Genomic DNA, 24,444 nt, shown 5'->3' with positions numbered 1-24,444 from the left:
GCAATATCTCCCATGCAAAATTAACTTAATTTAAAAGAAATATTAAATTAAAGCGCCTCATCATCTGGTCAAAGGATGTTACCACACTATTGTCAGATGTTACCACACTATTGTCACTTTTCATCTCAGCCTGCCGCCATTTTGAGCTGTCCAAGGTTGGTGGGCTCCACCTGCGCTACCGGTAGCGCCACCCTAGCAAACTCTTAAACACCTATCGGCAAATTGCAAACTGCAATATACAAGGTCTCCCATAGCAAAATTCACGTTGCCGCGAGCGCGTTTTATTTCGTTTGTTTTTTGTGACTGAATACTCTTTCTTTACTAAAACTAGCTTTTCAGAAATGGCTTTTCCAAGATATTTTTTTCTTTGTTTAATTTCCGATTCTTAGTCACATCTTTTTTGTACACTTATGATTTATTAGTAACAGAATTTCGTGTACGTCCAAACTTGACTCCATTCCTTAGTTCTATTTATACCGGGATTTCGATTATTCCTTTCTCGGTTATACTGTAAAGCTAACCTAACACTGATCCATCCGCTACCGACCAGCATTTGATAGTATTGATTGTTCAGATCAAACTGTCTCAAAAGCACGTATCAGTTCCCGGGTATCAGTTTAGCTCCTTGTCTCGCTAGCTGTTTCTTTGGCAGTGGCAAAGTTCTCACTTTTGGTACATGGCTGTAAAAATTAGAACACACTATCTCCATCGGAATTGTAAGTAATGGTGTTGTATAGCCACCAATTCAAAACGTCCACGTTTTTGTCCGAAATGTAGTTTAAATATGATTCAAATTTCGATGGCATCGCCCCATGTTGCGCGACTGTTGCTACTGTAGCTTATCTCCAGTTCACTTCGGTAAATCCTCAAGCCAACGCCAACATCACCCAGTCGTCAGCACTTTAACTAGAAAACCGTGGATAAATTAGATAGGACTGTAGGACTTCTTACCATTATAATTAGAGAGTTAAACCATGTGGTATTATTGTATTCACCTAACAATTTCCAGGCGAAGTAGCCCTTCCAAATATAAACTCAAGCATATCTGTAACACAATTTTCAATCCGAAAATAAGCTCCCCCGTATAAAGGCCCTTCCCGAAAATAAAAAGGGACGTCGAGCGATTGCCCAGGGATTTTATGTGACACTGTTAGTTTTTTCAATTCTTCCCAAATGGAACATTTCAGGCATGCAGTTATAAAATTTGTACCGCAAAGAAGTGAACGGTTACTTTACAGTTTTCAGTCGACAAAAAGATCATATACTGTGTTAGAAGAGTAATGTCAAGATTAGATTAAGCAGTCGTCAGGCCCTTTAACGACATCATGCATGATGTATTGCTAGCCAATCAAACGCGAGAATTGATAAAGGGGATAGGATCGAGCAAGTGACGTGAGTTAATTTCTTTCTTGCTACGCAATGGAAGTCAGGGCCCACAGAGCTGTTTTTCACCATTCTTTTACCTCCAGGTACAGCTTTTGTTTATTATTTAATCTGCTTTAATTAATAGAATTCATACCAATCAATCTGTCGCCCCTAACTTAGTTTGAGTCCAGTTGCTTTGTAGAATTGTACAGAACCTAAACCCTCATGCACGCCCCCAGTAGAAAACAATGGTCAAAGCATGTTTTCACGGACCAGTTTATGTTAAGAGCTAAATTTCTTCAGACCATCGTTGAGAAAAGTATATCATTAATACCTTGTCCCCATAGACTGTGCGTATTCCAAGTTTCATCCTTTATGCGAATCTTTTTTTGTGCAAACGGTTAGCATGAATCGAGCGGCTTGTGTGCACGCGCGCTTGTAATCTTGTTAAAGGTACGTTATCAAAGATGTTCTGAGCAAGGTTTTCTTGAAAAGGACAGACAAATGGAGTGAAAGTACAGTGGGGGCTGCATCCAACTCTTCGAAGAAAAAATTGAAAATAAACGCTACTTTGAGTAGTTTTAATTTCAACAAACAAGTGTACTTTTAAAATCAATATTTTAACATTTTTATTACTACTTGTGCTTATCTGGGGTATTCTACGCATTTTAAGTTTCCTTGGGTCACTTCTCATAGGCCCATATTCGTTCGAAGATGCGCTGCCGAGTGTCCTTTGTTGAACGGAGAATAGGCGATCAATCACTTCTTTATTTCTCAGAATGCGTTGTTTTACTTAATTGCTTTGCAGTGAAGGAGATCAATAGTTATTGCGATTTAATTGAGTTTTGATAGTGTATGCCGTGAGTTCCGAAATGTATAATCATTGTGGATAAACTGGCTTGTTTGCTTAGTACGTTTAAAGCTTGTTATCCCTCGTTCTAGTAACTTTGGATCAGTTATTTTGATACTTTTCAATTTTGTTGAAGTCGTGAAATTCAATTGGTTCACGAGCAGTGGTAGCACATTGATTCAACAGTTATGCGAAGGACTCCTGCATTCTTACAGTAACAGATAAAATGACCCGAAGGATCTATGGCCTCGCATTTAACCGCCGTTGTTGCATAAGGAATTTGTGCTTATCATGCATGGCATGTAACAGATCGCCTTGTATCAGTTACTCAAAGAATCGGGAAGTGGCATTCATACAGGCTTCAAATTTTCAATACATGTACTGCTCCGCCAAACCATTTTATGGACAATTTCAGCTTTCTTTTCTCTTTTCTAGACAAAAAATGTTTTATTGGTGACTTGATTCACACGGGAAGATCGCGAAAATATCCACATTCGTAAAACATATCTTCAATTTGCTCAAAATCGGCCATAATCGCTCTGATTTCAGTTATTCTACGTTCACCGTGCAGATTATTTCCGAAGGACCAAGGTAGCACTCTGCTGGTTATTTGACTCGTTGTAGAAAAAATATCTGCAATTCTATTTAATCTACAACCTTATAAAGGCATCATTCACTACGCATTTACAACATATAACATCGCAGCTCTGAATTGCGCAAAACAATGAAGACTGACCTGAAAGGTCTTCTTGATGCAACTACACCCGTCAGCATATCGGAATTTACAAAATTCTTTTTCGCAAATTTAGTGCAAATCATGCTTTCGAGCAAAAGTTAAAGTATTTAATAGCAAAAATGAAAGTTAAATGTCTCACTAGACCGACTGGAATGCCGTTTTATAATCGGTAAAATATACAAAATAAAGAGGGCGAAGTCATCGTGATGATGAATGTAAGACTGATAAACAATTTCCAAAAGAAAACTAAGTTATCAGGAGTGAGAGTAGTTGTAGAACCGAGAGAGTATTTTGAAAAGTAAGAATTCTCAAAATATCACTAAGGACTTGTCAAGTTTCCTCGAATTGTCATTCACTCCATGTCAGCGCCGTAAACCGTCCGCTCGAGTCGCTCCTCGTACTTCAATGAATGTGCTCTGGAATCTCGCCAAAGATCCAGCCTCGTTTCTTTTATTTGTGATTTTCTAACTTGCTTGACATCTTCGGGGCCCAGACAAGGAAAAAGAACTCATTGTTCATCCTATAAAAAAGGGTTGATTAACTCAGTTTTGTTCGGCACAAACGGCTTGGAAGATCACATCTTCGCCCTTTCCACTGTTCTTTACTTCGAATTCTTCGATCAAGCGAAAGTTTAACAAGGGAATAATTGCAGGCCATAGCAGTTTTGTTTTTTCCATAAACTAAGACACAAAGCAAAAGCTAAGGTTCACAATGAAGTCAAACTCACTAGATTGAGCTCGAGCTAAGAGAATTGAAACAATTTACAATTTCGTCGTCTGTAATCCATATTCAGGATACTTGTCAGTAAATACTTCAGGGAATCCTTGCACAGTGGAACTTATTTTCTTTTAGAGAATCATTCGCCAAGCAAACTAGCGTGAGTCAATCCCGTCCATTCGTCGTAGCTTTTCATACCAGCTAGTTCACAGCGCGAGTAACTTATATTTCAGTCCTTTAAATTTCTTCGAGGTCTAGAAATTCAAAAATTCGGTCACGAGCAATTGCTAAATATTTGTTCAGTCCCAATGTTATTAAGAAAGAGATGAAATGACCGAAGGAGCTATGGCCTCACATTTCTGCAAATTGTTGTCGCGTATGGAATGTTATGGTCTGTTAACAGAACTCCTCGTATCAGAAAACCAAAGGGTTGAGTCAAGCTTGCATGCGAACCTACCGAATTACTCATCTTAACTGAACCATTTTCTTGGACAATTTCAACTTTCTTTTTCTAAAATAAAATTCATGGACAAGAAAATGTTGTATTTGCAACTTATTCACGCGAGAAGACAGCGAAAATATCTACATTCCTACAACATGGCGTCAATTTGCGTATAATCGGCCATAATCACTCTGATTTCAGTTACTCTACGTTTACCGCACAGATTATTAACGAAATACTAAGATAGCTATCTGCTGGTTATTTGACTCGTTTGTGGAAAAATATCTGCAATTCCATTTAATCAACAACGTAATAAAGACATCATATACCAGGCACACATTTACAACACATTTAATACATCATTACTCCGAGTTGCGACAAACACTACCCAAAAGGTCTTCCTCGGACATAAACACCCATGGGCAAATCGGAATTAACAAGTTTCAATTTACTTTTATGAAGTGCAAATCATGCCCTCGAGCAAAAGTTAAAGTAATTTACAGCAAGAACGAAAGTTAAATGCCTCACTAGACCGACAGGACTGCCGATCGATTATTATAATCAAAATCCATACAAATGAGAGCGATCGATCGAGCGAAGTCATCTCCATGATGATGAGTGAATGGAAGACTGGTTAGCAATCTCCAAAATATAAAAAAGAAATCAGGAATAAGAGTAGTTACGCACCTAAAAGAGAATTTTAAAAAAGTAATTCTCAAAACAGGACCGTAATTCTCAAAACAGTAATTTCCTCAAAACCGTGAGAGTTGTTCAGGAATTGATTCGCGCCATGAGCGCCATCATAAACCATCCGCTAGAGCCAATCCTCGTACTCCAGAGTTCTTCTCTGAATTTCGTCAAGCCTTTAATCTTGTTTCTTTATTTTGTAATTTTTCTAAATTGCTTGACTTTAGAGAAATACTGTTCGGATCTTTATAAACGGCTTGGAAGAGCTCGTCTTCGTCCTTTCCTCTTTTCATTTCTACGTGTCTTTCGATCAAGAAAACGTTTAACATGGCATTAAAACAAAAACTGTTTTAATAAAACATCTCGGCCATAGTGCTCAGATTTTTGTCCAAAAACCTGTCCAAAGACAAAAGCAAAATGTTTATAATAAGGTCAACTAAATTCACTAGATTGAGCTCGCGAGAGCTTGGCTCGCGATTATACTGAGAGAACTGTGAAACAATTCACAATTTCGTCTTCTCTATCCATATTGATTTAATTGTCAGTAAATACTTCAGGGAATCTTTACACAGCGGAACTTAGTTTCCTTTAAATCATTCGCCAAGTAACCTAATGGACTTCCGGCCATTCATAGTACCTATTCTGGACTAGATAGTTCGCAGGGATACTTATTTCAGTTTTTTCAATTTCTTTTAAGTGAAGAAATTCAAATAATTCGTCACGAGCAATTATAGTTATTAACTCAGTGGCCATACGCGAAGGAGCTGCATCTTTGCAGAAAGAGATAAAATGACCGTAGGAAATGTGGCCTCAAATTTCTGCAAGTTGTTGTCGCATGGAATTTGTGCTATATTTTGGTGTGTCAATTCAGAACTCCTGGTATGAGTAAACCAAAGAATCGAATCGAGCTTGACACCGTAAACTCATCTCAAACCATTTTCTTGGACAATTTCAACTTTCATTTTTCTTAAATAAAATTTATGGATAAGAAAATATTTTATTTGCAACCTGATTCACACGAGAAGAGAGCGAAAATATTCACATTTTCCTACAACATGGCGTCAATTTGCGCATAATCGGCCACTAATCGCTCTGATTTCAGTTATTCTACATTCACCGTATAGATTCTATTAGCGAAAGGCGAAGGTAGCTCTCTGCTGGTTATTTGACTCGTTTGTGGAAAAATATCTGAATATCTAATATTCCATTTAATCTACAACCTTATAAAGACATCATATTCGACGCATTTACAACACATTACATCGCTACTCCGAGTTGCGCAAAACGACGAAGACTGACCTAAGAGGTCTTCCTCGGACAACTACACCCGTATGCAAATCGGAATTTACAAGTTTCAATTTACGTAAATGCCGTGCAAATCATACCCTCGAGCGAAAGTTAAAATAATTACAGGAAGAACGAAAATTAAATCCCTCATTACACCGACAGGGCTGCCTGGCGTTCACATTAGCCGCACAAAATTGAGAGAGTGAAGTCGTCTAAGTGATGAATGTAACTGAGCCTGATAGCAATTTCCAGAAAAGAAAGGAAATCAAGAGTGAGAGAAGTTAAGCGACTGAGAGCGAGTTGTAAAAGAGAAGATTTCTCAAATTATCACCGAGCCCCTAGTAATTTCCTTGAAAACCGCTGGGTTCGACCATGAAGTTGATCAGAAATTGCGTGGCGCCTAAAGCGCCGGAAACCGTCTCCTCGAGGTCGAGGTACTCCTCGTACTTCAGTGATGTGCTCTGGAATCTTGCAAAAGCTCCAACTTGTTTCTTTCATGTGTAATTTTCTAAATTGCTGACTCTCCTGTGTTCAGACAGGGTTTAATAATTCACTGCTCACGTTTATAGACGGGTTGATTGTAATAACTTTAATTTGTTGGGCGTAAATGGCTTGGATTAGCTCGTCTCTTCGCACTCACTTCGTTTTTTTCATTCGAGTTCTTCGATCATAGCAACGCCTACCAAGTGAATTATCAGCAGGAAAATTGTATGCAATGAAAATAACACTGCAGTGGCTTGTGCGAAAATCAAGACAAAAGCAAAAGGTTCATAATAAAGTCAAATTCACTAGATTGAGCTCGTGCTATAAGAGAATTGACTCAATTAGTTCACCATTTCGTCTTCTCTAGTCCATACTTACTGGTAGTTGTCAGTAAATACTTCAGGGAATCCTTACACAGAACTAATTTGCTTTTAAGATATTCATTCGCCGAGTTCAACTACACCGATCATTTACATAAGCAGCAGATAGACTAAAGTGAACGGTGATAACAAAGAGGAAAGCTACTGATAAATACTTGTGCTTCGCGCTGTGGGCTAAAATAGCCGAGACAAATGATGTTTAAAATAAGAAACAGCTGCTTTAATACACAGAAGAAATTAATGTAAAGACCAAAACATTAGCCATGTTTTAACAATCTAGCCACACATTTCTGTTTTCTATGTTCTTGTTTTTGCCCACCAATTATCAGTCGATCTTTTTACCAACACTGATTCACTTTCTGATCATTCCGTATCATGTAACTTGTCCACAAAAAATTACAGTATAATTATCAAAACGAATTGACGGATCTTCACAAAGTCAAGCATATAGGAAATGTATACGCCATACCTATTTCAGTGGCCGGAAAAAGTAAAACGCTCCGTTCAAATGGGAAATACTGCCAAGAAATCCTAATGCCTCTTCTCCCTTGATCTAAAAGTATGACTGGTATTCCAGTTTTCTTCAGTTTTTGTCTCTGTGGACCAGTTTTTATAGACAGTCAAATTAAATTGAACTCTCCGAGGTTAAAACGAACTGAACAATTTAGGAATATGTATTGGGTGAACCGTCCACTTGTTGCCAATGGAGTACATTTGTCGGAATGGGTCTGCAAGTTTGAATCGCCGTTGTTTATTCATCCCCGAGCTTCAAAATTTCCTATTCTTCTCGGAATTAGGCAGTTTTTATCGTGAGATGAACAGAACATTAATGCGTTGGCTTATGAGCACAAACAACTGTATACCTCATTATTATTTCTATGTTCATTTCTTATTTCTGTGAAACATTTTATCCCGGTAAATCTGTAAAGTTTTTTAAGAGAGCCCGGCCTCGAGGCTTCATTTTGCACTCAGGAATCACGCTTTACTAGTCGGATGGTCGCTGGCTCGATTAACAAATTCATGCTTGCATCACTGAATTTTCCCTTGAATCTCCGATCGATTCAGTTACGTTAAACAAAGGACTGTCATGACATATTTGACCTACCCGAATAGTCAGATTTTTATGTTCTACATACAGTGTTTCTTCCCAAGGTTACAAGAAACTGTAACTGTTTTCTTTCAAATTCCTTTTTAACTCTTGCGAAATTTTGCATAGATTCTGAGTACACTTTGGTGTGTTGTCATGAATCTAGCCTGGGACGGAATAAACAGATTCAAATACAACCAGACAGACCAAAGGATTGTGTTATGGTAAAAACGCTTTCTAGCAGGCAGAATTGTTGCTCGATCAGGCTCGATAGTTTTCGCAACGCACTAACAACTTGACAAGAACTTGATCATCACATGCAGAAAGGAATTCCTAAGCCTACCTTTTGCAATACCACGCTATTTACAAGTTACTCCAAATTCCTTTTGCTGCTGTAGCCGTTGGAATGAATACTATCACGGTGAATATCTATTGTTTGCCTGACCTACGGTTGACCTCAATGTATAATACGCTCCAATTAAGTTCCCTTTAAAGAGAGCAAAATATGATAATAGTAGTTGATTTCGACTTGGCTTGTGTTTAGCACACAGTCCACTAAAGCATGCTGACCTGAAAACCTACACTAGTCTCTTAAATATTTACTATAAATATGCGCCCTCTAGCTCTAAAAACGGTTCCCAGTTGCTTCCTCTATATAGCTATGACGGCAAAATTCAGCAGTTATATTACGCATTCAAGTTCAGCTGATACGTAATCCTTTAATTCTATTTTAACATCACCGCAAATAAGCAGAAAAAGCAAACTCACATGTCTTTTTAATTGTGTCAGTTAAAATTTCAACTTTGAACTTGTAGGTGTTCTTGCCCTTTGTCGAAAACTGAAAACCATTTTCAGCTGAAGTTGTCAAATGGCACGATGCTATGCACACATGATAACTGATTCGTGGTATTTACTGACAGCATGTCCGAGAGGCTCTTTAGCTATTCCAACCAAACAAATTTCTAATTCTTGATCAGTAATTGCATCCTAAACTACTTCATTTCGTGCAAACGGTTAAATCATGATGTTAAAACTTTGCCTACGTGGTAGCTGGTCTCCGATCTGAGACTATTCCATCGCCGGTTTTGTCGTGTTTTGAGAGGCGTGCGGGACGAGTATCTTGTGCACTACATGCCTGCATTGCTTTCCCGTTTACAAACTATGCCCTTTCATGATTCTTTTGTCGCTTTTTGATTTCCTCAGAGAGGGCGCGCAACTTTGCATGAGTAATTATTGATCAAAATATTTGTTGTATATTTAACATGCTGTCTTACTTCAAAAACCATTTCAGTATTTTCGACAAAAATTTCGTTCCAATATGTCCCTAAAACAATGGCTGCGGTTATCAACTCGGCTGGCCAAACTGAACATAGTAATCTAATGGCTGTTCTCTTCGCAACTTTCGGACCTTGTGAACCTGGCTTACAAGCTGATAAATTTTGCGGCCATCTTTTCTTTGTAGGTCATTAGTTGTTGTAGCTTTATTCACATAAACATCGTATAGTCGGTAGCACGAGGATGGCATCTTCCTCGGCTGAAAAATGATAGAATTGCTCTATTATTCCACTCAGCTGGGGTTTGATAGAGAGAGCTACATACTATCAAACAAAGAGTATATATGCTTTCAGCCGAATTTTGCGACAACAGCGCGCGAATGGTGATATTTTTTCAGTGTGCGTGCTCCACGAAATACCGGCACAATTCGGCAGGGGCACTGCAAAAAGGTTCAAAATCCTTTGGATTCAGCACAAGCTTTCGGGCATAGTGAATAAAAGTGCAAAAGTTCCTTTATTAATCTGCGAAAGCCGGCGCCAATCGTTTAATTTTCTGCAACAGAAGTCGTGCGCTTGGGTCGACACGTTACGCATGATAACACATACAAAACTCGTTTCACGTCATTCCAAGTATTTAATTGCATTTTAACAGCTCTAAGTTGGCCACAAGAAAGAAAAAATCATGTTGCTGTTAGAAGAATAGATTAGACAAGTAACTACTAACTGATTAGTAATGAGTTGGTCCAAATTCAAGTCAATGTTTAATGTTCCATTTACCCGATTTGTTGTCTGTAGCCATTTTCCAGGAGTTGCAGTTGTATTTCTGTGTTTCTTGTACAGTCGTAGCTGTTCATAAATAGTTTAGCGTTTCTTATCTCAGCTTGCCAGGTGTCGTGCTAATCAGCAGAAGAAACCTCTTTTTCCAGATAGATTGTTTACCGTGTGGTCTTCAGTTAATTAAAAGTTGTAGTTCCTCTTCATTTAATCTGCAAAACCATATTCTTCAGGATGTTCTTAGTTTTCATTCTTTTGAGGTGTACGTGTACAAAGACTCACTTGCTGATTTGTCAGATAAGGCTTCTTGCATTTCAGTGGATGTTCATGGCAATTAACCAAAGAAACAAGCATTTCCAGAAGTCCAGTAGCAAAGGCAGTCCAGTCGATATCCGTTGTAGGTAGTGTTCATGTCATAGCGTGTTTCCGAGGCACACTTAGCCATCTAAGGAAGACACGTTTTGCCGTCAAAAAATGAGATTCTAGCTTCAGGAGTTTCATGTTTTCCAGAGATGTTACTCTGGTGTATTTCCATTAGTTGGTTAGTAAAAGTGACTATTTATAACTTTTGTCGATTACTTCGTTTGTCCTATGGCATTGTTTCTCTTTTACATCAGTTTCTTACTAACAGTCCGCGTAATGCCATAGATGTCTGCTAAAAACTATCTCTGTGAACTAAACTGCTTGTGGGTTACATCAAAGTAGACTATTAAAAGTACAATGGAAGATAACTCGATTCTGAAACGGTAATTATCGTAACAAAATGCAAATAAAAATGTTACCAAATCTAAAACTTACAATCAAGCAAGAAAAGGCACTATGGTAAAAGTTATCGAACGGTGGCCAACAGTATTCAAATATTAAGAGATCACAAAAGTCCCAAATCTGCACTCAGTGTATTAGTCTGGCTCAATCCTTTGATGTTGACAGTTTTTGGAAAACCAGACCATACGTTGATCCAATCTTCGGACATTCGGGCGAAGCTGTTTTCGGATGTCCTAGTCTGGCAGCCATGTCGATTGAAATTGACTCGTTCAGTTGCTGGTTCCACCATCAAAAGATGGCTGGTTCACTGTTAACGAGCCAAACTAGCAACCGCCAGCAAGATCAGCTAGCTAGCCCGCGAACAGCAACATTGAAGATTTGTGCGCCTCTTTGACCTCACACAAGTATATTGCGGAAGAATATGATTCGTTAACGGGTGACAGTTGCAAAAAAAAAAAACACGTGAAAGAACACAGTTAAACAAAGGAAAAGTGTAAATGCACGTGTCGCATCTTAAATCACGTTTGAAAGCTCAGGCCAGAGTACAAACAGAAATACATGTTTGACAGCACGCAGGCATCAGAGAGCCGATGTCAATAAGTGCGTATTATATGTCTAGGTAATGAGAATTTCGATGTAACATCTTAGCGTAGCGCCGATGAATACGTATATACCGCGTTACGCTTGATTGTTAACATTTTAGTCCAAACTGAACCTGCTAAGATAAATTAAATGTATGGCAACGTCTTTCCATTGGCTACTTGTTTGGTTTTGAAGCATGTCAAGAAAAAAATACAAATAGGTCCCAATTCGATTGCACGAGTCCAGTATACTGCACGTGGCAAGGCCACGTTGCACATACACGTGCAAAACTCAGGCGTGTTTACAATGCTGTGTAAAAATATCTGACTCGTCCCAGTCGTCTTCATATAGCACGCGGCAAAGGGAGAAGGGCGCGAAGTGGGGGAGCAGAAGATCTTGCGCTCCTTTCTCGGTACCCATCTCTCCCTGCGCCGTATGTTGAAGACTGGGGACGAGTCAGGCTCTATATAAAACATATGTATTTTCTACTGGTATGCAGTCAATACAGTTCATTAACAGGTTTTTGGTTATTTATTTCGCTGTGTATGACACGCCGCTTGGGCGTGTCCCTTGGGTATCTCTGATTGGTTTGATAAGGTATTTATAGACTGTTCAGAGTTGTTCAGTCCTCTCGCTTTCGCATTCCATGCTGACATTGAAGTTGTAAACCCGAAGTTTTTGAGTAATCCTATGGTTGCAGCAAGAGTCTTCAATCCAGAGTTAGTCAATTAAGTGTCCTCCCTGTTCAAGAATTACCTGTCGTCCTAGTTCGGATAGTCAATTAGAATTCGGAGGAAAGTCGAAAATCGACTTTGAAGCATTGTAGTTTAAATTCATAGTAATTATAAGCTGTTTGAGTTGAACGTTCGCTCAGCTAGAGATCAGCCTGGATAAACCGTCAGAAGTCTGCAAGCTGGTAACGGAAGGAGGGCAGCTCACAACGACGCGGCAGAAGGCGATAAATCTCGCGGAAAGAAGCAAAGACGAGTGGTTGGCTCTACAGGTATACGAGTCGTACGAGCTTGCTTGTCAGAAGATTCAAAGAGAATTGACTGTCAGCCGAAAAGAAGAAGGCGGATTCGGACGCTAATTTCGCAGTATTCTCAAGAGGTTCTAACCAACTAGCAATTTAGCCTTCTCGCGGTAAGATCTTATATTTTTTACTTTGTGATGTCTCGCGTAGGTTGGATTGCCTGAGCATCCAACCATCATTCCCTTGGTGTGCATTTTTTGCAGTATTGAAGAAGAAAATAATTTACGTTCGTTTGAGCGTAGCGAATTAGAACGTAAATGTATTTTCTACTGGTATGCAGTCAATACAGTTCATTAACAGGTTTTTGGTTATTTATTTCGCTGTGTATGACACGCCGCTTGGGCGTGTCCCTTGGGTATCTCTGATTGGTTTGATAAGGTATTTATAGACTGTTCAGAGTTGTTCAGTCCTCTCGCTTTCGCATTCCATGCTGACATTGAAGTTGTAAACCCGCCCGCCCGCCCGCCCATTTCGTTTTTGTTATCTTGTCTAATTGATTGCTTGTCAATTTTATACATGTTTTTTTGTCCGAACAGAATGTGTTGCAGGTGTTAGTTTTTATTTCAAACGGCGGAGAGTGGGCTAAGGACTGCAGGTTCGGAAACTTTTGCAGACTGCAGTAAAACTAAAGTAGTTGAACTTGCCATTAATTACTGGAGCAGCGCCGCTTTCACTAAGCCCGCCGGCATCAGGAGCACGCAATGATGGGGCATCGAAATGATATTGGTAATGTCGATCTGTTTGACGAATTGAATGAGGTAACACAAAAATCAGATTTGAGCGTGAAGTTTCTACTAGACCAGGTGTGTTGCAAGTTATTAAAGGGCAGTCTGGGAAGAAATATTCATTTCTGTTATTTTTAGGCGTCTCAGAGATTATTGTATCATTTGTTTTAGATGGTTTTCGTCTTCCTTTCAAGAAGATTCCCTCTGAAATTTTTCAAAAGCTATGTGTCATCTTTGCATCATTCTGTATTTGTAGATAAGCTATTTAGTGGCTTTACATTTTACCGGGTTGGCAGAAGTTAAGGCTCCTTCTCATATGGTTTACCCTTTAGTGTTTCGAATTAACCCTATGGAAGAAGAGATAAACATTTTTATGAACAAGGATTTAGTGCGTAAACGGGAATATCACTTTGCCCTATTCTAAAAGGGAGTATTTATGGTTTTGTTTGGTCCAAGTGGCTATTACCTATCACCTATATAGCTATTCACACCCTGATCATCGCACATTTATATTGTTAGGTTTTCGCTTGCTTTTCGTTAGGTGACGCTTAGTTTAGGTGTTTTTCTGTTTACTGTATTTCCTTTTGGGTTGGATGTTTATTCCATGCCTCAAGTCGCTCGAACTGAATATTGAAGGATTCAAGGGGGTCAACATTGTTCTATTCCTGGACGAGGAGAAGTTGATCCATATTGATTATTACTCTTGTGCAGTCTTAGATCCAGTTTACGGAAGATCAGATTTATTTTTTAGCTATGGCGGGAAGTTTTAGTGGACCCTTGTTAATTTTCGAATGGTATAGTATAGAACACTATCTATAGAACAATTCCTATTTCGGATAGACGGTTATTTTTACTTCGCATTTCTGTATGTCTTCATAATTGTTTCAGAAAAAAGTTTATGGGGAATTGTTTAGCCTGGCTTGGGAGAATTTGTTTACATTGGTGTAGTATTTGAGGACATTTCCCGAATTATGACTAGTTATTACAACAAGGACATTGAGGCTGCGCAGGATTACGATTTCACTAGACGTTTACTTTGGCCCAGTTTATTCTCTAAGAAGACATGTTGAGTATTGAAGTGGACTGGACAGGATGAATTTGAAAAGTCATTATGGATTGGCCCGTCTTATTGTATTGTTAGCTCAGATGCTAGTGCCACAAAATGTCGCCTCCATTTAGGTAACAGTGATGATAACTGGGTCATAATGATAACTGGGTGCATGTATACACGTTTGTGGTATGACTTGTCTGGAAAAGTTTTTGTCATTTCAGCAAGGCTCTTATGTTAAGTTGGTTTTAGATTGTTGTGCGTTTGCAGAGTATTACATTCGAGTAGCACGAAGTTGAAGTTTACATGTTATATAGCCCAAAATTTTCAGCTCCTATTGACAGCGGTGTCAAATTGTATGCTATGGTTTCCCGTACGGAGCTCGTTGTGAGGATTATAAAGTCGCATTATATATACATAAATGGTTGACTAATTACAAATCATCATGTTTTCAAGCATTGAATATGGGCGGGAATCCCATATAGTGGTCTACTTTGTCAGTTTGGCAACAACTAGGTATGTTTTCACTTTAGTTTTTGAAATCCATGCAGGACTTACGGAGTGGATTTATTAATTCACTAGGTATTCACTTCTCGTGTACATGCAAGGCCATTACCACATTTATCGTACTGTTCTGGACCTCGTCTCGTTTTTTCCTAAACTTTCAGAATAATTGCTCGTTTTGCAATAGATGACAAGCTGTTTATAGTCTTTATAGCAAGAGTGTACTGGAACATCGGCGAAATACTGTTTTACTTCGAGCAGATTCTTTCATTTCAACATTGGTAGCTGTTTGTTTAAAGTTTTCGCTGATTACAAGACCGCTGGGCCAGTTTCTATTTATGTTTGGTTAAGATTGATTGACGTTATCAGAAAGGAGGCGCTGGCCTGACTTTGGGACGCTTGTCCATTCACTCATCAGCTAGGAGGCGCTGGCCTGTTTTTGGGACGCTTGTCCATTCACTCATCAGAAGGAGGCGCTGGCCTGTTTTTGGGACGCTTGTCCATTCACTCATCAGAAGGAGGCGCTGGCCTGTTTTTGGGACGCTTGTCCATTCACCTTTCAGAAAGTAGGCGCTGGCCTGATTTTGCAGAGCTATTTGTCTGCATTCAGCTTATGTTAGTTTATTTCAGTTTATGTGCTCGCTCGCTTCCATGTAGGTTTATATGGATACAAATGCCTGTCACTTCTCTTTTTTCTTCATTATAGATGTTAACTATTCAAGGTTATCAGAGGAGCCCCCAGCTAGCAAGAAACCAAGCACGAAGGACGTCCTGAAGTTGTTTATGAAGGTTACTTCACAGCAAAAAGATATTCAAAAAAAAAAAAAAAAATCGTCAAGTTCTTTATAAGATGCGGTATCTTGTCCTCATACTGTCTCAGTTTCAGTTGTATCGCTTTACAAGCCGCATGCGCATCTTACGTAGTTTCAAGTCTTATGCTGCTTTTATTTTGATTCATGTCCGCATTATCATTAATCATTTGGCCGGATAGCTCAATTTGAAATAGTTTTTTAATAGCGGTTCAGCCTTTGTTAGGGTGTTTATCTCTGCTAATAAAATCAACAACCCTGAAGGACTTGCGCTTAGCTTGCATATGTTTGTTAGGTAGCGAAAGATTCTTCGAAATGATGTATTGAATAGTTTGTTACCTTAAGCTTAGCTTTTGGCATTTTGGCTGTTCATTCTAGTTATTTGTTCCTTACGTACATGTGGAAATCTACTGATGTTTACAGTGAAGGGACTAATGTTTAAATTAAGAGGTTATGTAACTATATTATCTCGCCTCAACAACAGCTTAACATTATTGGATCAATAAGTTTTTTGTGGTTTTTCAATACCGTCTAGCAGAATGGTACCAAGCTGTTATGCGCAAGATGTAGGGGGCTATTGAAGAACTGTAAAGGATCTTGCTCTGAGTATTTTATTGTCATTGATAGCATAAGCTCGAAGAAGCTACATCCGTGGTTAGAAGTAGCGCCAATTTATCACAACGATTACTTTTATTACATTGTACATATAATTATTTTGAAATAACTGCTCACCTTATCCTAACTGATTTAATAAGTATTTTGGTACTTTTATTTTTTCTGGTAGGCGTCAACATTAGCTCTAAACGTTCCTTTTTCACTGTATGAAATGTTGTATCAATAAATGTCAGCTTGGATTGCCTGAGCATCCAACCATCATTCCCTTGGTGTGCATTTTTTGCAGTATTGAAGAAGAAAATAATTTACGTTCGTTTGAGCGTAGCGAATTAGAACGTAATTTTCGTTTTTGTCTGGGCTTATGCTTTTCCTAGAGAGGACGAAATAGAATAGAATAGAATAGAATATTTGTTTTGCTCATTTTTTGTGTACATTTTTTTACAATCTATTTACACAAGAGAAAGTTATTTTATCTCAAGTGAAAATTGAAACACGAGCCAGGGAACTAAATTATTGTGTTGGTTTTCTAGTAAGACGGCATAAGGAGAATGAGTTTGTTCTTTCTGCTTACGCGCTCATGCTTGTGCTGTCGTTACAACAATGTATGCTGTTAATCTTGCTATTAGAATCATAAAAATCAATGACAAAATTCTCGCGAGGTTAAATTCATAAACAATGCATTGTTTCATGGTTTGTCCATTGTTTTTCGTCTCAGGAGCTTAATCTAGGGTAGATATTCCTATTTGCGGCAAATCCTTAATTAACGCTATCGTATTCAACCATCATAACAGCAACAATTTTTAAGGTATTTCCATTTTAATGCATGGCTTCTGAGAGGTAATGAAACATATCCGTGCTCCCCAGCCAGCAGCTCCAATTCCAGATCCAGCTCATGGAAGTCATCAGGAGGAGGAACAATGGCAGCGAATTTCGGCCCCTACTCCTTAACTGACTTCTCCTCCCTGAGAAGGCTTCAAATGAGCTGGTGCTGACTGGGTCATCATAGATTTAAAGTGGCCTAAGGTTGTTATTCTAGCCACGCTTTGTTGGCGCGCTTTAACCAGATGAAATACGAGGCTTTTTCAGCTGCCTGTTGCAGAGCAGCTACTAATAATCTCAGTTCTTTTGTGGTAAATCCAAACCGACCACGCATCAGGTTTTCCAGTTCTCGGCAAACGTAGCCACGGCAACCACGGCCCTTCCCCCCTCCTAGGAGATGGTTTTGCCGCTCCCTTCTTCCCTTCTTGGTGAAACACAACTTTGCTTTGGTTTATCTTCGCGGGTAACTTTCCTTGATTAATTTCAGCTTCCTTCGCCCCAATAGCTTCCACAAAGATCCTCAGAACCTGTTTGTGCCGCCAGTTGTACCGATCTTTCAGGCTCATGGGGCAGGCAGACAAGCTGTGGCGCAATGTGTCATACTGTCCGCACTGGCACTTGTCCCCACAGACACTTTACAACGTACAACTGCGCCGGTTCCCATGCCCACAACTCTTTCCAGAACAACTTTATTCCAAGTACAAGCTCTTCCCACCTCAAGCATTGCCCTTGCTGTCTACACTGTACCAAGTACACATACCTTTTCTCGCGTTCAACCCGCTTCACCTCGTTCACAAACGCCTCCCTTCCCTCTTTGGCGCTGCTTTGACAAAAGGGCTTGAAGTTATGCGTACCAAATCCCCTCCTGTCACTATTTACTGTACCCTCAATGTCTCTGAGCCTCAAGCTGCTCATTGCTTTGTCTTAGTTCTTCCTCTGCAGTCCACTTCTTGCCAGTGTGCACCTCGGGAGGGTCCTCTCGAATGGCCTTGTCCTTTGAGTACCTCAACTTCATTACTGTCCTCACCTTACCAGCCCTGTAATCTTCAAGAGTGGATGCAAGAGGAAGTTCCAGTTGACAACCTTTCCCATAAAGTGCTGTGTTATTAAGTTGTCTTGGAAGTCCGAGCCATTTCCGTATGTAAACACGGCATTTTTGCTCAGTTCGCTCAACCCTTGATGCTGCGACCTCTTACATCGTAAGAGGCCACATCAATCTCGAGTACAGTCCAAACTGGGGAAACCAGACCTTGAACGTCCCAGGCAGGCTAGTCTTATCAGTAGCCTTGAGGCCTTCTTCTGCCTGCTTCCGGATCTCTGCTCACTCAATGTGCTCCACCTGCCTAGACTCTAACTGATTGTTCTATCACAGTGGGTATAGTTTCTCCAGCTATACAAAAGCAAATCTCTTTCTGTTTCCCCTTCACAAATAAACAGTTCCTTGACTTCTTGTAATCAGTTCAGTTAGCCTTTCTAGGATCTGGTGTGCTGCGTTCGTAGACTTTTGCAAGCACAGTGATGTCATCCATAAATGCTCTCAACGGTGTCCTTAGCAGAGCAATGTCGGCCTTTGTTGATTTTTAATATCATCTCCATGACTAAGACGAACAGGATTACTGATAAAGTACATCCAGCTGCTATTCCCACTTCCAGCCTTTGCCAATCAGTTGTAAAGCAGTCTGTTGTGAATCGCATCCGAAAGTTGTTATATTACTGTATCAGCATTGCTTTCACTGGTTCTGGGAACCAAACATTTCCATCACCATTTCGATCAGACCGTGAAGCACGGACCATACGCATTTGCTAAGTCCAGCCAGATCACAATTAAATCTCCCTTTGATGTCTTTGCTTCCTGTATCGCATCCGCTGTATCGCAAATGCATGCTCCACACACTCAGGTATACCTGGAATTCCAGCCTTCTGAACAGACTCGTTCACACATATCCATCCATCTGAACGAATTCTATCACTCTCTTTGCTATTAAGGTATTTCCATATTTATACATGGCATTATCTATTTAAATTAAAGAAAATTATAAATAACAATGTTCTTGTGTTTATGAGACATTGCTTGAAAGATAAACGTAGCAGTTGATTGAAATAAAGTAGAATCAATGCTGTTACAAAAAGAAAAAAAATTGGAATTAATTTCTTAATCCTTGAAAAGGCTAGGCTTGTCTGTTACTTCTCTAATCAATTTTAAGCGGACGTAATCGTAGAATTTTCATGAGAATAGCTAATCTGATTCCTTTTCAATTTCATTTACATGGCAGAAAGGGAACTGAGATTCTCAGACTCGCAGGAGACTTAGGTCTTAGTTTATTGATCCCTAAAAGACATCATATAGTAATTCTGTTATCTTTCTCGATTTTAAAATAGCTTTTGACACGATAGCATGGAACTATCTTTATGCCGCTCTTAACCTCTTCAACTTCGGGCCTGATATCCAAAATTGAATCAAAATAATATAATTTTATGACGATGTTTCCAGTTGTGTCATCAATAGAGTTCGGAGTTCGACAAGGTTGCCTTATCTTAGGAATCGAATTATTTACAAGAGCCTTAAAAAACAATGCTGCCGTCAAAGGCATTCAAGTTGGTGATAACGAAATAAAAGTAGCACAATATGCTGATGACACCACTGTTTTTGTCCGCGATATTGAATCAGTTCCTGAGCTGCTTAGGTTTCTTCAAGATCTCAATTCCATCTCCGGCCTAGAGATTAATACCGCGAAAACTGAAGCAATGTGGTTAGGGCTGTGGAAAAACAGACAGGACACTTCCTTCGGCTTCAAATGGCCGAAAGAACCGATACTTTCTTTAGGTGTTTTCTTTTCACATAACCAAATTGATGCAGATGAACTCAATTTCGGTGCCAAAATAAAAGAAAAAATCGCTGAGCGCGTGGCAAAGAAGGAAAAAAACGTTATATAAAAAAATTAATATAGATAAAACACCAGGTCTCTCTAAACTGATCTTTAATGCTTCAGTCCTGCACGTCCCATAAAACTTTATCGAGAAAATCAACAAGATTACGTTCAACGTTATCTGGGACGGAAAACCACCTAAAATCAAAAGAAATAACATCATAGGCGAAAAAAGAACGGTGGACTAAAAATGTGCGATTTTACAATTATGGCATAGGCACTAAAGACACCTTGGGTTTACAGAATTCAAAGCAACTCATCCGCTGCATGGAGATTCATTCCGGACCACATTATGCGACACCACGGCAATCTCACTTTCTTGACGAATTGTAACTATAATGTTAAATCTTTAAAGCTTGAAAATCGGCCGGATTTCTATCGCTCAATCTTAAAATATTGGCAAAATTTTAAAACACTAGATGACAACAACAGTTATATTAAACAGGAAATTCTATAGAATAACTGCAACATTCTTATCGACAGAAAGCCAATGTTTTATAGAAATTGGTTCGCCCAAGGAATTGTTCATTTGCACCATTTACTGAACGAGCATGGACTTTTTTATAACCTTGCTAAATTTAAAATAAAATACAACCTTAACGTGCCTTTCACCGTCTACTGCGGCCTCCTTGATGCCATACCACGCGCGTGGAAAAATGAACTAAAACTGTGTAACCATACCGACATTGTCAATCAAAATAGTGAAACACCCTTATCGATTGCTTCAATTTACTCTACAGTATGGGGCCCAGTTCTCGGCCACTTTTGACGTAAACTTGTATTTCTTACCTCAGAAGAACCGCAGGAACTTGAAATTTGCCCAGAGTTAGCTACATTATTCAACTTCTTGGTGTAAAGCTTTCGGCTTGTCAACGCATAATTTGCCCGAGCAATAATAAAAATAAGTGTTCCGTTTGTGGGCCCAGTTCTCGGCCACCCAGGCCCAGTTCTCGGCCACCAAAAAGTATGTGTGTAATTTTCTGTATAAAAAGGCTCAATTAAACATAAAATCACTCTGTAAACTTATTTAAGCTATGTCGATCCCAAATTATTTTATGAGGCTTTGTTTTACTTTAGAAAAGAAGGTTTTTAACGCGCCTAGTTGCTTGCCTATGTGCAGGTTCTGGCAAAACCTCAGAATTGCGTTGTGTGACCAATGCATTTAGATGGTTTATTTTGCAGTGAAAACGTCTTGAAAGAGTTAGGTGTTGTAGAAATAATAGACAAGACAAGAGTCAGCTCAAAACTTAGAGATTTAATTGAACTTTATTTTTAAAATTTGCTTTCTTTCATTTTGGCTGCAGCAGATGAAATTTTGTTAAAAACCAAAGCGCTACGATGTGATAGCGAGCAGGGTGGTCGAGAACTGGCAAATACGCAAAAGTCGAACGAAAAGATTTCGAAGCAAATTAAGACCAAAAAAATACAACGGTTCAATGAAAAGTTAACTTAAGGAGAAAGCTAAATTATTCTACGTTTCACATGCCAAAAATTAGCTTGTTTGGTAAGGGCTTTTGGTTAAAATACGAATTTAACTACATCCATGAATTTTAAGGAGCCGTAAACAAACAAGTTTTCGGGAAAAACAAATTCATCTAGCTCCGCGTAAACTCGACGTGTTAGCTTTCTTTAGCGAGTTGAAGGATCAAACTCAAGATACTTAGTGCACAAGAATCAGTCTATCGTTTTATGGAAATAAAACGATAGAAATAAAAACGATGGAAATAAAACGATAGACTGGGGCGCGAAAAAACGCGTTAAACACAGAGTGGCCGAGAACTGCACCCGGCCGAGAACTGGGCTCCATACTGTACTTTCCTACAAAACTCCTTCAAACTACCAACTTCGCAAAGTAAGATCCTTCGTCATGGCTTTACTGAGAGTAATGTCCAAAAGGTTTATCAATTACCTTTCACTATTACAAAAGAAACCAAAATCATCATGTTCCAATATAAAGTTATACACAACATACTCCCTACTCAGATGAGTCTTTATCGTGATGGTTTTTCTGAAACGCCATTTGTCTTCTATGCAATACTGAAAACAGGCTTTAAACCACTTGCTTGTCAATTGCTTAAAAACAACCTTCTTCAACAACCTACTATATGCTTTTTTGGTAAGACATCACACTGGCAGGCGCTTAACTATTCAATTTTCCTGGGAAAGCACCATATCTTATGCACAAATGGTGACCAAGACAAACTGTGTTTCCGAACGTTTCTTCTTCGACTTCACGACAAATTACAAATACTTAGAGAGAGAGAGTGCAATCACAAGTAAATGCTTGCACAAATTCTAGCGTACGTGGGCTTTCCTTTTTATAACATTCTAAATCCGTACTGTATATATGAAGCATATTGGTATTGTAGGTAATGTAGGTTAATTCAAAATTAGGAGGAAAATTTGTAAATTCTGTATTGTTACGTATTGTTACTAGTGTGTAAGCTTGTATTATATAGCAAATAATGCACAAAAAACTGTATATATAAAAGTAGTGAAAAAACTGTAGTTTATAGAAGTACTGTACAGTAAGTAGTGTAGTATAAGTATTGTTTTGTAAGTAGCATTGTAACTAGTGTATGTTTCTGTTTTGTAAGTAGTTTTCTTTGTATTGGTTTTCATATCTAGCAGTCGTCAAATGACATGATGCTATGAAACACATGATAACAATTCGTGGTATTTGCTGACAATATGTCCGAGAGGCTTTTAAGCAATTCAAACCAAACAAAAATTTTAATTCTTGATCAGTAATTGCATCCTTAACTACTAAATACTCTACTTCGTGCAAACGGTTAAAAGTTTGCCTCCGTGATAGCTGGTCTCAGATGTGAGATGTGAGACTATTCCACCGTTTTTTATGTTTTGAGAAGCGTGCGGGACGAACATCTTTTACACTACATTACAGCTTTTCCGTTTACCCTTCTATGATTCTTTTGTCGCGTCTTGATTTTCCTCAGAGAGGGCGCGTAACTTTGACATAAATAATTATATGATCGAAATATTTGTTGGATTATCAAAATGCTGTCTTACTTCAAAAACTTCTTTTGGATATTTACAAAACCATGTCAGCAGTTTCGGCAAACATTTCGTTCAAAGATGTGCCTAAAACAATGGCTGCGGTTATAAACTCGGCTGGCTTAACTGAACATAGTAATCTAGTGACCGTTCTCTTCGCAACTTTCGGATCTTGTGAACCTGGCTTACAAGCTGATAAATTTTGCGGCCATCTTTTCTTTGTAGGCCATTATTCACATAAATAGCGTATAGTCGGTAGCACGAGGATGACACGAGGATGACATCTTCCTCTATTATTCCACTCAGCTGGGGCTTGATAGAGAGACCTACATACTATCAAACAAAGAATATTACGCTTTCAACAGCGCGCGAATGGTGCGATATTTTTTGTGCGTGTTCCACGGAACGCCGGCACAAGTCTTTAGGGGCACTGTACTGCAAAAAGGCTCAAGAATCCTTTGAACTCAGCACAAGCTTCTGAGCATAGTGAAGAAAAATACGCAAAAGTTCCGTTAAATGATCTTAACGATTCGTTCACGTGTCCCTTGGGTCATGAGACGCACACAAAACTCGTTTTCCGTCATTCCAAGTGTTTAATTGCATTTTAACAGCGCTAAGTTGGCCGCAAAAGAAAAAAAAAATAATGTTGCTGTTAGAAGAAAAGATTAGTCAAGTAAATAATAACTGATTAGTAATGAGTTGGTCCAAATTCAAGTCAATGTTCAATGTTCCATTTATAATTACACGATTTGTTGTAGGTAGCCATTTTCAGTTGCAGTTGTATTTCTGTGTTTCTTGTACAGTCGTAGTTGTTCAAAAATAGCGTTTCTTATCTCAGCTTCAGTGCCAGGCGTCGTTGTAATCAGCAGAAGAAGCCTCTTTTTCCAGATAGATTGTGTGGTGTTCAGTTTATTGAGAGTTGTAGTTCCTCTTCATTTAACCTGCAAAGCCATATTTTTCAGGATGTTCTTTGTTTTCATCCTTCGTGGTGTACACTGAGACTCGCTTGCTGATTTGTGAGATAAGGTTTCTTGCATTTCAGTCGATGTTCATGGATATGAACCGAAGAATCAAACATTTCCAGAAGTCCAGTAGCAGAGGCAGTCTTGTCCATATTCGTTGCATGTAGTGTTCCACGTCTTAACGTGTTTCCGAGGCTCGCTTAGCCATCTAAGAAAACTGTTTATAATAACGAGTGCCCTTAAAATTGTTTGACTGTATGATTTTTATACGTGACTTAAATTGGTGACAAAATAGCGAAGTTGACGTTGCATCTTGTGCTAAGTGTGTCCTGTTGTTATTTTTGCCATGCACCAAAAAAGAGAAGATTTGTCAGTGATCAAGCAAGAAATGGACGCTGACCGCATTCCTCTTTGGAACCCAACATAACTGTCGGTATGTTACTTAACTCTTCTATCGATATCTGCTATGTCAAACTGTCAATTGCTGATTCAAACTGCAAACATGTCACACTCACTCACTCACTCACTTACTCACTCACACACTCACTCACTCACACA

At 39.0% G+C, this 24,444-nt stretch overlaps 1 protein-coding gene across 1 annotated transcript in view; it reads right to left on the bottom strand.

Annotated features, from left to right (window-relative positions):
• Positions 1–24,444, bottom strand: part of LOC144665726 (uncharacterized) — a 121,880-nt gene that overhangs the window by 40,415 nt on the left and 57,021 nt on the right. The window lies entirely within an intron of this gene.

This window comes from Oculina patagonica, chromosome 9 (genome assembly GCF_052425735.1).
Source record: "Oculina patagonica isolate OP01 chromosome 9, crgOcupat, whole genome shotgun sequence".
Lineage (NCBI taxonomy): Eukaryota > Metazoa > Cnidaria > Anthozoa > Scleractinia > Oculinidae > Oculina > Oculina patagonica.
The sequence above is the reverse complement of the archived record's forward strand: the minus strand, read 5'-3'. Positions and strand labels throughout refer to the sequence as shown.